The sequence below is a fragment of the Ictidomys tridecemlineatus genome, chromosome 8, assembly GCF_052094955.1.
Source record: "Ictidomys tridecemlineatus isolate mIctTri1 chromosome 8, mIctTri1.hap1, whole genome shotgun sequence".
Taxonomy (NCBI): domain Eukaryota; kingdom Metazoa; phylum Chordata; class Mammalia; order Rodentia; family Sciuridae; genus Ictidomys; species Ictidomys tridecemlineatus.
In genome coordinates this window covers 147,604,144-147,621,551 of record NC_135484.1, presented here as the reverse complement: position 1 = coordinate 147,621,551, position 17,408 = coordinate 147,604,144, and the positions used below count along the sequence as shown (strand labels likewise).

General features: G+C 41.4%; 1 non-coding gene across 1 annotated transcript; it reads right to left on the bottom strand.

Moving 5' to 3' along the window:
• Nucleotides 1-11,018: 11,018 nt before the first annotated feature.
• On the bottom strand, nucleotides 11,019-11,090 carry Trnaf-gaa (transfer RNA phenylalanine (anticodon GAA)). Its single transcript has one exon. It is a non-coding gene; the product is annotated as a tRNA-Phe (tRNA).
• Between the last annotated feature and the right edge of the window lie 6,318 nt (nucleotides 11,091-17,408).

The following is a 17,408-nucleotide window of genomic DNA, read 5'->3' as shown; positions in this document are numbered from 1 at the left end:
GCCAACTCTCTGGGTGATTCCAATGCATCAGAGGATTGAAAGCCACTATTCCAGATCCTAGATCAGTGGTTAAATCACATTAGATCACCGGCATAGCATTTAAAAAGCACTGATGCTGGAGCCCTGCTTAAGACCAAAGATGCCAGAACATCTGGGGTCAAAGTCAACACACTGGGTATTTACTAGATGTTCTTCAGGTGTTTGTAGCATATTGAAAATTATCCTCCTGTATTTTTGAGTTTATGCCAATCTGCAACATGGATTTTGCTGAAGTAACAAGAAAGGAGTATAAACGGTCTCTTTATATAACACCCAATGAATCTTCTCAAATACTCTCAACACACCGTGGCTTCCTTTCTAGAGTTCCTTCTATTAAAAAGATGCATCTCTATCCAGAGCATCCTCCTTCGCCCAATAACTTCTCCAGATACTTTGCTCCATAGGGTGCCTTCTTTTCTCCATACTGATTTTCAAATTAAACTCACCAAACTATCTTCTTTCCCCCTTACTCATACTCTGGAAGACCCAAGTTATATCCTTCCAATATTAGGGATACATTATTTATGCATTAAGTTTCAGAGAGATGTAAGACCAGAAGAAAGATGGAACCCTTAGACCAAGACAGAGATAACTTGCAGACAGAGCTAAGAATTGCCAGTGACCCAAGAGAGACTCTCATCCCCCAAAAGCTATAAAGCACCTGAGGGTGAAGGGGTCATTTAAAGACGCTTCTTACCTTCACTCTTTCCTTCCTATTCTCACTGTGGTCACGCCCTCTCAGGGCTTCTGTGGATGACTCTTAACAGTTGGGTCCCCATTCCCATGAAGTTTTGGACCCGATTCCTATCCTTGTGTCGGGCAAGTCCAACAGGTTTCCCAGGTTCAATTAAACTGGAATAGAAGTTTCTCAACTTTTTGAGGTCACGGATCTCTTTAAGGGTTTGATGAAAGCTACAGACCCTCTTGAACACAGATTCATAGACTTTTGTATAGAATTCCAGAGGTTTCTTGGAGCCCTCTACAGCACATCGACAGCCCTGTGGTCCACGGCTCCACACCAAGGGCTTCTGCCTGGTTGGACCAGCGGGTGTGGGATGGACTTTGATTGACTCTAGAGCACCTGGATTAGAAAATTTCATGGAAAAGGGAAGTTGGGAATGGGGGAAAGCTGTCAATATCACACTGTAAAACTCCACTTGACTGAACTTGTGACGTAAATATGCAAATGCCTACCACACTGGAAGGGAGTCTAGGGGGTTGAAACAGTTCATTACTTGGACATTTGGATCAATGGGTTTGCCCACTTCCTTCTTGATGTTCATGTGAAAAATGATAATTGCTATAGTTGAGATCCTGAATGTCCCCAAAGGCTCATTATCAAAGGCGTGGTCTTCAATCTGTGGTTCTATTGGGCGGTAGTGGAGCCTCTAGGAGGAGGGCCTATTGGAAGGAAGTTAGGTCATTGGGGCATACTCTTTGTTGGGAGTCACTGGCTCCAAAGACTAACTTCCCCATCCCCCAAGAAGAGCCATCCAGCGGTGGGCCTCGTTGGCTCACATGATCCTGCTGTCCAATGGTGAGCCCTGCTGGCTCACATGATCCTTACCCACCAATCAGAAAGAACCCCAGCCAACTCGTTCAACCATTAAACTGTCATAACTGTCAAAATCACCCTATAAATATGCAGAGCTGTTCCTCAATAAACGGGCATTTTCTCCGACGACAAGCCTTGATCGTTCTTTCACTCTTGAAACAGATATTGGGTTCCTGGACCTCCTTTGTCTTTTCCTCTGCTTCCACGAGGTGACTAGGTCTCTTCTGCCATGTTTCCACAATAATATACTATGTTCCCACAGATCCAGAACCTCTGAAACTGAGCTAAAATATTTTTTTCCCTTTAGAGTTGATTTTTTTCAGGTATTTTATTATAGCAACAGAAAGCTGATGAACACAATAGGGATATAAGATTTGACATAAACATAATTTAACATTTTACAAAGCATATTCGCATAAACATATGTATTTCACTTAATAGACAAAAGAAAAGTGAGCATTAAAGAAATTAAATGGCTTACTCAAGGTGATTCAGAGAAGAGGTGGGATCCTTCTCTTGGACCACTGTTAATCATTTCTCATCTAATTCAATGGCTTAGTTCATTTGCATTTCAGTGTGTCCCAAATTGGTTTCTTTTTAATTCTGTCAGCTTTTTGTCCTTGAAATACAGGTGTCCATTCGTTCACTTAATAACCATTATCGTCCATTAATTCAATCAGCTTTAATGAATGACAGGGGCAGGGTTGGCAGTGTGTATCATCACAAGTATCAACTTAAGGAATTAAGTTTGTGAATGATAATAAAGTGCTACTGGGACTTAAGGAAGGTTGGGCTCTACCCTGCAAGAAGGCTCAGAGACACTTATGGAGGTGACATTCCATCTTAGGCAAACAGTGGAAAGGTGCTAACAGGCAAGCCCAGGAAGGAAGCAGCATTCTGCCTGATGGGGGGAATCTGGGGACAGCACAGAGGCGGGGATCACAGGGCAGTGAGCCGTGTCTTTAGGACTCCTTGAAGGCCAAGACAGGTGTGGCCTTTGTGGGGTGCCAAGCAACGGGCTGGAGAGAAGCTGAGTCCCACCAGCCATGCTGAGGCCGATGCTCTCTTCAAGGGGCAACGGCAGCTCTGAGAGGGTGGGGTGGATGCAGGAGAAATGCCCTGGGCTATGTTTTTTTTTCTTTTTAGTAGCAGGGCAAAGTGTGAGTTATATTCACCCAACAGACTAGAACTGGAAGTTAATATTTATTTCTAGGTTTAAAAAGTGGCATCTATATAGTCTTTTTACAAAATCCATTTACAGGGTTCAGAAGATCAATGAATCTTCTAAACTTATGTACTATGTTGTGTTTTTACACATAGATTCCTCTCTCTCTCTCTCTCTCTCTCTAAGAAGATTCATAGCATCAACTTCTCAAGAGGATCCATGACCTCCCCCCTAAAAAAACCCTCATTGCTTAAAGCTTAGTAGAAATGGGAACAATTTTGAATTTGCCTATGTAGGGGTGATGCTGAGACCCAAAGGGTGTGTGATGGTCATTGTAACAGGTTGTGTGGCTAGCCCCACTAAGAATTATTTTTCTTCTTTTCATATGGTCAAAGGGTCCTAGAGTATCAGGGATGAATGGATCTAGAAATGTGACTTCTCTTGTTTAACAAAAGCTAAAACCATTACATAGTTGTTACTCAAGATCCCCCAGATGATTTGAAGTCCTTATAGAAACATACGGGCCCTTGTCATCCTCCCTTGTCATCACCAACAAAGCTACATTTACTCCTAAATCAATACTGTTAGATCAAAATAATGGGCATTATCTAATCACTATTAGTTGTATTGATGGATTTAAAAAAAAAAAAAAACATCAAGTTGCTAGTTTCTATGTCTGATTATAAAAGCATGTTTCTAATGCTTTTAAGTTTCTTTAAAATAGTTCTGTAAATTATATCAACTAATTTTCTCTGTGATTATTTCCCTACTAAAAGAGCCCTTTGACCCTCAGTCTCATATGTCTCTCCTCATAAATACACTATTGCTGAGTGACTTTTAAAATTATTTTTTTCTTTGAAAATAAGCAGGCCCATCTGATCTTTTCCCAGTGGAAGCCAGGGTTCTGCCTTCCACCTTCTAATTTATGTACATATAGGTTTTCAGATTCTGAATTTAGAAATTGAAGACATAATTGCTTCAAGGCTACTATCAGTAGAAATCAGAAGGGGCTAATTATTGTTTAGGATATGCAGAGCCTGTTGTCTAAGAATAGATTTCACAAGAAACCAACCTCATCATACCAAGAGGCCCTGGTATCATGGATGTTATCATACAATCCACTAAAGGGAACTCAGTGAAACATGGATCCCAGTTCCAGTTTTCTGGGTATTTCAAGAATAATGAGAAAGTTTCCTCCACCTCCCTGCACACTGGTCCTCTTTGCAAAAGACATGCTCTGGCCAGAGCTAGCTGGAGGGAGGGGGATTAGCTAACCAGCCCTCAGGAGGACTGAAGGGAGTCTGGCCTTGTTAGCACCTTCCTATAACTTTTTGTTCAGACACAAGAGCAAGGGAATCAAAAACCTCAACTGTGGTCAGATGGTAGCTAATATTAAAGCTATTTCAGAAAAGCCAACTAATGATTTGCCACAGAGAGAGGAAAAAATAGTATCAGAGCTGGCAGCAGAATTGTTTTTCTTGAAGGCAAAGCATCTCTGACTTTGAGAACATACTGTTGGTCCATTGTCCCTGGGGTGATTGATCTCTAGGTGTGGTCAGGATGGGCTCAAAGTGAGATGAAGGAAGAGCCCAACTGCCTTGTGGAAGCAATGCCAGGACGTGGAGGTGAGCCCAGGGAGTGAAAGGAAAGGGAAGAAGACTGAAGGAAAGGGGGTCCAAAGCCATGTGGCAGGAGGTGGGAGCCTGAATAGATGGAGACATCAGTAGGAAATGGACCAAAAGCTTTTAAAGAACAAGTCTACTCACTCTTCAGCTTTGAGCCATTGTTGTATAGTATCTCTGCTTATTGATCATAGTCCTCAAGCTTCCATAAACGTTGACACCTTTTATGAATAATGATTTGGAGAAATGAGACAGACATGGAAATAATCATATTCATTTCCACCTTCCCCCCATTGAAGCAGGTAGCAAACATTACAATGATTAGACTCAGATTCCAGAAAGATCATTATACAGTCAGTAGCTCTTCCTATCTTTGGGCAAGATGAAGATGTTAGGAAATGAACAAGATAGAGAAAGGAGATGGTGGAGACCGGTGATGGGAGGGCATGGGTGGGGCTCAGGATTATTAAGGACCTGGCCTTGTGACAGCCTCGCAGGAGGTGGTAGAACCACAGTGGGTAGGCAGGAAGAGAATCAGCAGGTTGGGGGAATGGTAAGAGCATGATGAATCGAAAGTCACGGGATTCATCCACATTTATCAGGCAGTTCAAATTTTAGGTCTTGAGGCCAGCAGAAAGATGGAGACTGGGGACTTATTCTGGGGATCATTTCCACACTGTCCAGTGGTTCTCAAATTGTGATTCAAGGACTTCTCCACGCAATGCTCCTCGGTGCCCTTGGGAATGAGCCTCTAACTCATCAGTCTAGTCCTGCTTCCCAGGTGATCCTTAACACCACCGAGGTTTGATCACCATAGCTGGATGCTAATTGATGAGACGAGAGAGGGGGATACAGTCCTGAGAAAACATACAGTGGTCCAAGGAAAGACCAAAACCAAGATCAACTAGGAAAATGGATGAAGTTATCCATTGGATTTGCAAATAGCTTGTTGAGGACCTTGATAAGGACGGTTTCATTGGGAGAGTATGGGAATAGGAAGTTTATGTGGTTACACAGGTTGACAGGTCTCACAGTCCTTTGAGACATGATTTCCTTTTCTACCTTTGACTTCAGGCCTTGAAATGCTAATATGAGGCATCTGGCCCTGGACCCCTGCTTGGTATCATGGGGCTCCTCACATCTACCATTACAGGAGAAGAGGATCAGCCCCTTTTCTCTGGAGGGCTATTTGTTCTTCTAGAAAATAATGAATTGGAATAGGTCACTGGCTTTCAAATGGATTTCCAGAGTTTAAGAATCCTGCCGGAGAGTTTTCTAAAATGAAACAACTTTATTTGTTTTAGGTTTTAGAGGTTCATCTATATTTTCATTTAAAAACAACAGGGGTCTCTGTTGCTAAAATTAAATGTGAAAACCCAGTGAATAGAGGCCTAGACCTAGTTTTTACTTTTACCTGGCTTTTACTTGATTTAAGAATTCTTAAATCAAGCTCACCCTAAGGGCTTAGGGAACACATGTTTGTAATTTTTCCCCCCTTCTAATTCTAGCCTGGTTCTTAAAGTGTTTCCTTCTTTACATTCTTATATATAAATTCTATAATTGAGGAAAAATAAGGATGCTAGTGTTTTTCATATTTTAGAACATATTCATTTGCTATTTCATTGTTTTTGTTTTATAATATTTTTATTAAAATAATGCTAACTTCTAAAATTGGGCAAAAACATTAACAAAACAGAATACAAGGAAAAGCATCATTTGTATTAACCCTTTTAAGAATTTTAGATGCTTCCCTCTAATATACATGTGTGTGTACCGTGTGTGTGTGTGTGTGCGTGCGCGTGCATCTACACACATTGAAACTGGGTATGTGGTCTTGTATACTCCCTTTTTCACTTGGGGAAATAACTGATGTTTTCTCATGACATTAAATGTTCTTTGTAAATATGATTTTATTGACTGTAAAGTTCATTTTTGGAAGATCTCTGCTATTTGGATTCATATGTGTCCTCTTCTACCCATTTTGGGGGAGATCAGTGGGCTATTTGCATAACCCTTCAGAATCAGTCAGTTTCTCTGTACATCCTCACACATTCCTAATCTACCCTATTCATGAGAATAAGCTCAGTCTTTTTACCAAATTCACAGACAATGTCTCTCTCTCGTTGTGAGGGACTGCTCTGTTGACACTCTTCATCTGTTTCTATCCTCTTCCAGGATCACAGGAGCTGGAGGGCAAATCCGCCATTTCCCAGACTCCCTTGCAGCTGGTGTTCTGGCTATGAAGTTGGCTGTGACAAGGAGGCTGGGGATAAAGGTGAGAGATGCTGCCATTGGTATAGGATCCCTGATATAAGTGGGGATCCTGAGACCCCACAGTGATAAAGGTCAAGTTGACCACAAAAGACAAGAGGGATATGGCCATTGGCAAAGGCAATAGGGCCTTAGCAGTGACCTGGATGATTTTCCTGAGAGGGATCATACATCATGAGTCTGTAGCACTGAAATAGATGGGCGACTATTGATTTGTTACCTGATGCAACTTGAGATCCAGGAACGGTTCTCTCTGAGAATTCATTTCCATACAGGTATACACTATACATTTACTTAGCCTTGCCTAACAAGTTCTGTAGCCATTCACAGGATCCTATATCCTGAGGAAACAGGGACAACAGACATAGGGCAGCTCTGGACACTGTCTTTGAGTTGCAGTCCATGCATGTGACCTCATTACTTCTCTTCTTGGAGTAAAAAGAGTTCCTTGGTCAGAAGCAATGCTGTGTAGGTATCACAAACATCTTTGGATCCAGGGTTCTGTGGGGACCCTGAGACAGGTCCCTCGTCATACTGGGAATTATGGGGTCTGATAAAAAATTTTGACTAGAGTTTACCTTACAATGAACACAATGGGTTCCATGTGCATTCCCTCGTATTTATTTCCCCGTTTTCCAAAATGCATAATTTGGCATGATTTCAATATCATTTCCTGAGTGCATAACTCTCACATCTGTCCTCTGACTCATGGAATGAGGAACACTGTTGTTCCTTGGGGGCCTTCCCTCCAAATTGTAAACCCAAACAATACCATATCCTGGAAGCGATGGCAGAATAGATGCCAACAAAGAGGATCCAGAAAGTGTGTTGGAATTGACTCCACTCATATCCCTAGTTACCCTGTCTTTGGCCTGTTCGAGTGTGGGGGAAGTTGGGAAGCATAGCTGGATTTTAGGAAACTTAACTTGGTAGCAGCTTCAATTGCAAATGCTGTTACAGCTGTGGTCTGTTTTTATGGAACAAATCAACATAGTCCCCAGAGTCTGATATGCAGATGACAATCTGGCAAACACTTTTTTTCTTATACCAATAAGCAGACACCACTCAATACAGGTTACTTTCATCCAGCAGCAATACATCTTCACCAGCATCCTGCTGGCTCCCTCCATCCAAACTGTAGGGACCTGATCACTCCACCAACCCATAGACACGACTCTGTTCCACTGTCTCGATTAAACCATGCTGATTCAGCAAGAATAGCAAGTGGTTCAGATATCTTGGTTTGTGCTGGAGGGTGGGTGATATGGTTCTCACAAAAATCCAGACCCCAATGTATCTTAGTGAAGATTCTTGGGGCTTAGTCATCTGAGATATTCAAGTCAGCCTCTCCAAAGTCAAAGTCAATTTGTACCACTTTGTATTCTCCACCTTTAAGAAAGAAGCACACTACAGAGACACAGCCACATCAATGTTTATAGCAGCACAATTCACAATAGATAAATTGTGGAACCAACCAAATGCACTTCAGTAGATGTAAGGATAGGGAAACTGTGGTATGTATACACAATGGAACATTACTCAGCATTAAAAGAGACTAAAATCGTGGCATTGCAGGTAAATGGATGAAGTTGGAGAATATAATGCTAAGTGAAGCAAGACAATCCCAAAAAAACCAAAGGCCCGATGTTTTCTTTGATAATTTATTTTTTTCATAATGGCAATTGGAGTGGGTGGAGCATGGGAGAAATGGACAAACTTTAGATAGGATAAAGGGGAGGGAGGGGAAAGGACGGGGTAAGGGGTAGGAATAATGGTAGAATGAGTTAGACATCATTACCCTAAGTACACGTATAAGACACGAATGGTGTGAAAATACTTTGCGTACAATCAATCAGTGTTTTGAAAAATTGTGCTCTATATGTGTAATATGAAATGAACTGCATTCTGCCATCATGCATAACAAATTAGAATAAATAAATAAATAAATAAATAAAAATATGAAAGGGGAGAGGGAAGGGGAAGGAGAGGCACTAGGGTCTGAATTAGAACAAGATATATTCCATGCTTGTGGAATTATATCAAAATGGATCCTACTGTCAAGTATAACTAAAAATAACCAAAAAAAAAAAGGAAATTTTTGAACAAAAAAGAAAGAAAGAAGTACCATGCTCCATCCTGCTGTCAAGCAGCTCTTAAAACTGCTGGTCATTAAAACTGCTGATCAGTACAGCCCAAAGCCAGAGGAGGCTTTGTACATGAGTCAGGTTGAAACCTGGTCTTCCTGACCCAAGAAACCCAAAGGTGGTAGTGTATTGCTTTCAAACAAGGAATACATTTTACTGCAGAAAAAGAGGTAACTAGTTGATACACACGAGATTTATCGATCCTTCCATGGATCCCATCACCCAGGAAAGCCAACCTAAACAAAGGTAGAAGGGCCTTTGGAAGATGCCATTACAGTGGAAGCCGACAGACTGCAGCTTCTGCAATTTAGAGGGCTGTCTTACAAGATGTTGCTTCTTCTTTGAACGAGTGACCACAATAGGCTACTGTCCTCCCATATCCAGATTTCATGAGCATAGAACCAGGGGCTGGAGTTGGAAAGTCATCTCACTGTTTCACCTGCGGATGCACACAGTTTTGCTTCCCGTGTTGGACTGAGGTCACTGGTGCCATCTCGTGTCCCCTTGGCCCATAGAGGAGACTGCCCACAAAAGACAGCCGGGAGTGAGTGCCCCAGGAGGAACCTGAAGTAACCAGAGTCCTGGATTAATAACGGAGCCTGCTCGGCCCTCCCCAGGACGACCCTGAGTCTCTCCTCTGGTTCCCAGGGACACTTGGCTTTTGTTTCAAACCTAGTATCTTCCCCCATTTCCCAATGACATTTTAAAATACACTCTCTTGTTTAATTCTCATGGTTTAGTTGTTTTATTTCACTATTACTTCTTTGACAGATCTAGAAGGTTTTCAGTGTAAGGTGTTGTAGAAATACAATCACATTTTCAGATGCATCTTCAGTCTTCTCGGCATCGTTTATTAAATAATCCATCATTTTCTTACTGATTTGACGGGTCACCTTTATCATATTCTAAATTCTTGTATACATGCTGGCCTACTTCTGAGCTCTCTAGTTCTCTCTGTTGGTCTGTCTCTCCGTGTGACGGCACCGCTTTATTTTAATTATTGTGGCTTTACAATGTATGGCAATACCTCAAAGACAAGTAATGGCTTTCCAATGCTTGGGTTTGTCACAAGGTCCCTAGGTATTCTTCTGGTTTTGTTTTTCCTCTTGTTCTTTAGGATCATCTTGGCTGTTTTCACCCCACCCCCCACCACCCCAAATTCATCTGGCATCCATTATTTGTGTAGATTAACTCAGTAGGATTTTTTTGTTTTGTTTTTCTTTCTTTCTCTTTTAATTTTTCCCTTTCTTCCTTTTCTTTTATCTTTTATTTGTAAGTCGATTCACTTCTTTGAGAAATGAATCAGGACCTGTGTTAAGGGGGACAAGGAGACCAGTTTCTTTAGTTCCTAACTTTGCTCTTCTCTTTCTCCCAACCACTACTTCCTTTGAAAGCCTCTTTTGGTCCCATAATTTTTCATATTTTTTTTCTGTAAATAATCAATGTTTAAAAAATTCTAAAATGCATGAAGTCAGAGAGGAGACAAGTCATGGCTCGTTAGCCAACAGCTGGTTGTACTTGTTCCTCCGCTCACTATTCACAGGTATTGAATGGGGACACTAGTAATAAGTTCTTAGAGTTAATGTGAAGTTAAATGAGGTGGCTTTGATTAAATTAGCACAGAGGCTGTGGGGATTCGGCATCCATGGGCCTAATTCTTTTTTTCTTCCCATATATTCATGTTCTTTACTCTGCCTTTGTAGTGCCTCCCACTCCACCCTGGAGTTCAGCCTTGTAACTCAGGATCACCAGGAGGCTGTTGGCATAGACAGTACACACAGACTTGGAAGGCACCTGCACCCTGGGACTTGTTCTGGCTCTTGCCTTCTGACACTACCATGAAAACAGGCTTGGGCTAGCCTGCAGGAGGAGAAGAATCACATAAACCAGTTCACCCCAACACCCCAGCAGTCAGCCAGAGACGGGAGTGGACCAAGTATGAACAAAAAGAGCCACCAGCCAAACCCAATCAAAGTCACTCATGTGTGCATCTGCTGTTGAGCTAAGAAAAAAAAAAAAATGGCCACGTTTTAAGCCATCAAAGTTTAAGGTGGCTGGTTTCTCAGCATTATTGCAGCAAATCACATATAAAACTTGACTCAGAGGAGACACTTAGAAATTATTTATCTGGCAGCCCTTTGATGATCCAAATTCATTTTCATTTAAATCAAAGTGACAGTTCCTCATTTAACCCCTCTTCCTTTTATTTTTCTTTTTAAATTTTGTGACGCTGGGGATCAAACCCAGGACCTCATGCACTTCAGGCAGGTGCTCTACCACGGAGCCACACCCCACCTCTTACTTTGTAGCTCATTCTTAAGTGTCTAACCTAGGTTCACTGCTAAACGTATACACTTATTTGGCAACTTAACACATTTCAAATGATTTCTATACTGATTTTTGTCTCTTTAATTGCAAAAAAAAAAAATCAGTCAAGAGTATTGAGTCTCCTGGTTGTTAGCATTTTACTTGGGTCTCAGAGGAGATATAAGAGAAATAAGAGACAGAGCCCTTTCTTTAATAACACCAATGCAAAGGATCAGAACTAATTTCAGTGATATGTCGCTGGCATAGAAGTGTTCAGGGCAACTGGGAAATGCAGTCAGTTGAAGTCTAATAGATAGAGTCTGTGATTTTTGAATATGAAATGAAGACTTTCTCATGGAAAAAATAAAAAGAATGACAGCATAAATGATCTGTCTCTGTGTTTCACTTGTAACGTGGCCGCTTAGGGGCTGTGAAATGGATGGGGGCCAAGGAGGCTGCGTCTCCACACTCTCACCTTCTACTTTGGCAAATGGTGTCGTGGACACTTGCCTCCTGATAGAGTGAGTGGAATTGCAGAATGAATGTATCGGCATCTCTGATACTGTGTCTGGAAGGGGTGGGAGGTCTGGAAACAGGATCACAGCATCTGGTTTAGCTCTGCAATAGCTACTTTCCTTTAGGACTATCCAGAAGTTCTCAATGTTGTTGTTTTTTTTTTTCACTGAAGTCAAAGAACAAATCATCCAATTGTTAGATGACATCCAATAAAATGCGTCCGACTTGCTGGGATGAATGGCACTGATTCTGAATACAAGCACTCCATTTTATTGGCACTGAGAGTAGAGATCAGACCCTGACCCCCTCTCCCTACTCAGCTGTTGATGAAGATCTGGCGCTATTTTCTAGTCTGACCTTTCCCGGCATGGCATTGAATTATGGCTCCCCGATGAATGTATGCCCAGGGCACTCTGCCAGCTATTATTTCTGAACAGAGCATGTTCATAAGCAAAACCACCAAACCAGGAGGGATGCCAAGGGGTCCACTAGACATTTAAAGAAGGAGAAGATCAAGAATTCCTCTTTCCCCAGCCGTTTTCTGACACATGCACTTAATTAATTTTCATTCATCTCCATTGTAGCCTAGACAGTCTGACTTCATGTTTCAGAACAAATAAAGAGCTACGCCTCTGGCCTTCGAGGAAGAAAGCAGGCAACTTCCTAGCGGGAATGGTGTCAGGGTTCATGGAAGAATCCACCTCCCCCAACCTGGGCCTGGATTTCACAGACTCAGGAAGGTTTGGTTCTGGAAGGATCCTTCAAAGAATCTCTTCTAGGGTGTTTTCAAATTACCTTTGCTCCAGAAACCAAATGAAATCTGAGGTGAATGTATAAAATAAGATTAAACAAAACAGAAATAACCGCTCTGGCTGAGAGGCAGGGTGGAGATGGTATCTGGTTGTGGATAGGAGATTTTGCATAGGCAAGGAACAGGGCTGGAAAAACCAGCCATCTTGCCAACTTTCTGTTTTATTTCATTTTATTTTTTTAAGATGAAGAGGTGAAACAATGTCTGTAAGCAGACCGCAGGGGCACGACAAGACAGGGACCAGAGCTCACAGTTATAACATTCAGTGAGGTGCTCTGTCTAGACTTTAAATACTCCGTGAGAAACAGGAGTAAATGTGCATCACCCACAGGGGCATTTGTCGAGATATACCAATGCTTCTGGAACATATCAGCACTATAATGGACTCAGGATCATTTGCCACATTACTTAATAAGAAAATTCTAATTTTTTTTCTTTTTTAATATGTTAATAATGAAAGACATTTTTTAAAAGGCAGCTTAGAAATTAGAAAATAAAAAACGAACATATTTCCTTGCTCAAATCCCAAGCTCCTCCCTAAAGGTCACGTCTAACCAATAGAATGTCACCAGTAGAAGAAAATGGCAGTGTGTCTAATTTTATGTCATGAAAGAGATTCTGTTCAGGAACAAGTTAGAAAGCATAGAATTTCCCTTCCTGCATCTATTGATGGTCAAAAGGGTTAAGATGGTTTTGTTTACATCAACTTTATATTCTCCAAAGGATAATGTTTTCAAAGTGACCTCCTAAATGATTCAAAAATGATTGACAATCTAAAAAAAGAAATCTATGTAAATGCTTTATTCTCTTTCCACACAGGATGTTGAAATTAACATGTTATTTTAAAGACAACTAATCTACTGCTCACCTAACTGAAATAAATTACACAACAAAGCTGTGAGATATAAGATACAAAACAAAGAAATCCAAAATAAGCTTTTAAATTCATTTACCCTAGTGGGAACATCAGAACTTAGGAATTGATGCTGATGTTGTGTATTAAGTACTTTTTATTTTTTTTAACCACAAATACTTGTTCACCTTCCCAGAGAGCAAATCATATTACTGTGTCTAAGTAATCAGTGAATAACTAGGTTTTCCCTCTTATCAAAGTACAAAACATTGCTTCACAATGCTAGATCCAGGGCTGGAGATGTAGATCACAGGTAGGACACTAGCCTAGCATGTGGGAGGCCCCATGTTCAATCCTTAGCACCAGAAAAAGACAAAAACAAGATACTTGAAACAGATGGTGATGAGATGACCAATAAAAAGAAATGTTCTAGTCTTAAGCAATCTGGGGGACTCCAGAGGGTCGATGCTATCTAAAGTCGCCTCTGGGTAGATGGAAGGTCCTCCACTGTTCGGAACCAAGCTGCAGGAGATGGTAAATTCTCAAGATGACTTGAAGGCTCTGAGAAGGAATGAAACAGAATATCAGGAACCAATAGGGAATTACTACCAATTACTATCAATATGAAGCTACAGATGAGCACCTTTGGAAAAGGAGGCGAAAAGAAAACTTTACTATAAACAATTTCAAAGACGTCTGGAAAATGGAGGTCATGCAATGAAAATCCTTATTTCCTGCCGTATTGAGTCTCCTGCTCTTTTGAATCACTCGGGTTTTTCCTCTGAGTGTTCTTTACATTTTTCTCCCTCCATGTCTGGTGGTTTGCCTTTCACTTATGGAGCACCAGGATCTTCTTACCCCCTCGATGATGTATGTAGCAGGCATTTCCTTCCCATCTGTTGATTTCCAGGTAATTTTGTTCATCTATTTTGTCGTACAGAGATTTTAAATTGTGATGTCAAACATGCCAATTTTTTTCCTTTATGGGGAAGCTCACATTTCTAAAAGTCTTTCAATATCAATCTGCAGTCTCCTAGTCACAGCCAGACTAGCTGCAACAGCAATCTACACTTTTCATTGAAAATAAATCATTCTAAATTTAAAATGCAAATTTACACAGTCGATGCCTTTGTCTAAGAACATCAGTCCTTATGGGGGAAAATAAAATTCTTCACTTCAACTACACACAGATCCGAGAAGGCTCCAGAAGGCCTAGATAAATGATGGGTATTTTGAATTGTAAACTGTGGCATGATTTGAAAATCCCATGTTACAAAGCCCACCAACAACTTTATAAATTTTATTTTCTTACCAATGTGTTCATGTGTCTCCATGTGTCTCCTCTTTGCTGTCTGTTGTCCCTAGACATCAAGCTACTGGATTATGGGTTGTTGTTAACATATAAATAATTGTTAAACCTTTATTAGCAACTAACTTCTTTGGGTGAAACCATCCATTATTTCAGGGAAGCGGAAAATAGAAAGAGTAGGTTTTACTGTGAGAGAGAAGCTGGGACAGGTCAGTAAACTTAGTTCTATGAAACACTGAGGTCTTTACAGGAAGTCACACAGGGTAGTCCAGGAAAACCAGTGATCACTCCAAAGGTACATGGTACATAAAAGTGAAAGGGAACATATTGGAGAAGGTGGTGGTAGAGGGTGAAGGAAAAAAAAAAAAAGAAAGATACAGAATTAAGAAAAAGGTTTGCAAGCTTAGTAAATATGTATTGGTAGTATTAGAGAGTTACCATCTATTTTCTCTACCCATTGTGAGGGTCAATATCCCATCCATATTTACATCCCTAGTGACTGACACATAACAGACATTCTGAGATTATTTGCTGTGTATTTGACGTAAATTTTGTTTATGTGCACCCTGCCTTGCCACATACTTGGAAGAATGATATTGAAGTCATCAAAATTAAGAATAAATTTTAGATTTGGGGATTACTATGCTCTGATACTGTACAATGGTTTGGTCTCAAAATGGAATCGGAAGATGTATCTGCATTTGGATCTCAGGGCCCTTTTTAAAGCTTGATTCAGAGATTTGAGAAGCCAGTAAGGGCTTTCTGTCCAGGGGAGCTTAACAGGGGTGACAGGGGTCAGAGGGGCTTTCTCCTTTTATCTCGTTGCTTCAAAACAGATGGAAGTGAGGACAGTATCAGGATAAAAATATTGTCTAAAATAAGGGTCACAAAGTGCCAACAGATGAGCTGCCGTCCTCACTGTTCCTTTGCGATGTGTTCTACAAGGATGCCAGAAGATACACGATCGGCATGCCTAGGTGTGCATGGGTTCCTTTTGTGAAAGTTGGAAACAAGGATCCAATAGGAAATAACAGCTCAGAAATAAGCTGAAATGGATGAGGCAGCTCCAGTAAAGTTATAATATTTTGTAGCATTTTGTCCTCTAGGCCAAAATCCCAACATTGCCCCCTGCTATCTAGGACTATGGGTGACTATTCTAACACCCAGGGCCCTCCATTTCCCTGTCTGCAACAGTGAGGCTTACGGACTGAGGGAAGCAACATGGGTGGCAGGCTGAGCAGAGTCCCAGACTTGTATGCATCATTAATACTCTCTGGCTTTGGAAAGCTCACATTGTGCAGGGCTTTGGTTTGCTCTGTTCTTGGATTTCTGAAGAGCCACTCTCATTATAGGATGTGTGCTTTAGACCCAAAGGTGTCTTGGCTATCAAAGAATCCACGCTCCCCAGTGGAGCTCCCAGGGCAGGAACATGTCTGGATGCCAAACCTGGAGCCTTGAAATAGACACACCTTCATTGAATGTCGAACAGGACACAGGAGGAAGAAAGGGGCCAATGATTCATGCCTGCTTGGAGCAGGACCTTGCCTCTTCCCACTGCCGGCACCTCTGGAGTGCTGATAACTTTCAGACTATGCCTCACCTGCAGAAGGAACCGCTGTGGAGTGGAGCTCCATATAGTTACAGCTAAGTGCAAAACAATTCCCTGGGTTGCACTCATTAGGTTCTATTGGGATGGCTTAAGTAAACTGGGAAAGACAGGCAAGGGCAAGGACCCAACCAAAGCATAAAGGCATCTCTCATCCAACAGCATGCCCAGCATGCACGACTTCCTGAAAAATCCAAATTGGAAAACAATTTAAAATGCAGAAAAAACTGAGAGATAGTTTCTAATATTACAAAAAAAATACCCCCAATAGAATTCCTTTAAATAATTACCACTCACTCTAACATATCAAGATACTATGGATTTACAGCAAATTTCCTATTCATAGTTCTCGTTATTATTTCTAGGTTTTAATGCAAAATGTGTCTTCATTTTTATTGCTATCAAATAACCCAAATTTCAGGTCTTTTTACCTAAGGTAAAACACGGCAAGGTTCATAAGTACTGTATATTTATGAGGTTTCCTATTCTCCTTTTTAAGTCTGTGGACCAATTTCCAGAGATGCCATGTGAAATAGAGGTGAGGTTTCACTTTGACCCAGCCCATTTGTGCTCTCTGCATGACTGATGGATTCATTGCCAAGTACCTTCAGCCTCTTGCAGACACGTCAGGAGACAGGGCTGTGATCACCTAATTAGAGTAGAACTGAGGGGGAGACCCATGCTGGGCATCCAGGATGCCTGTGATCCGCTATTACCCGAGTCCCCAGGCTTTCTCTACTGATGAAAATGTCAACTTCAGGAGGAAATGTCTGCCATGGCTTCTTGAAAAAACAGAGGATAGAGGAATTTGGAGAACAATTGTTTTAAAAATCTAATTCAAGGTGATTGATTCTGGGAAAGGGAATGACCTTGCAAAGATTGTGAACTTTTCTAATGCTGTTCCTCACCTTCCTCACCTCTACCCTCCCATCAGATAATCACCAGGTCCTTTTCCACACCTGCCCTGCTCTTCCTACAAGAGTGTGAGCAGTATGAACAAAATCCTGATTCCACAGTATGGCTCCCTGCCCTCCATCACCAGGCTCATTAGCCTTCATCAGTAGCCGCTGCCCGGCTCCTTTTCTTTCCTGCTTGTATAAACCATTCCCTGTTATTGGCACACACAGTTAGATGACCTACCAGCTGCACACACCCAACTGCCTTGGGATGGAGAGTGTTGCTTGAAACTTCGGATCCACTTTCCCTGGGT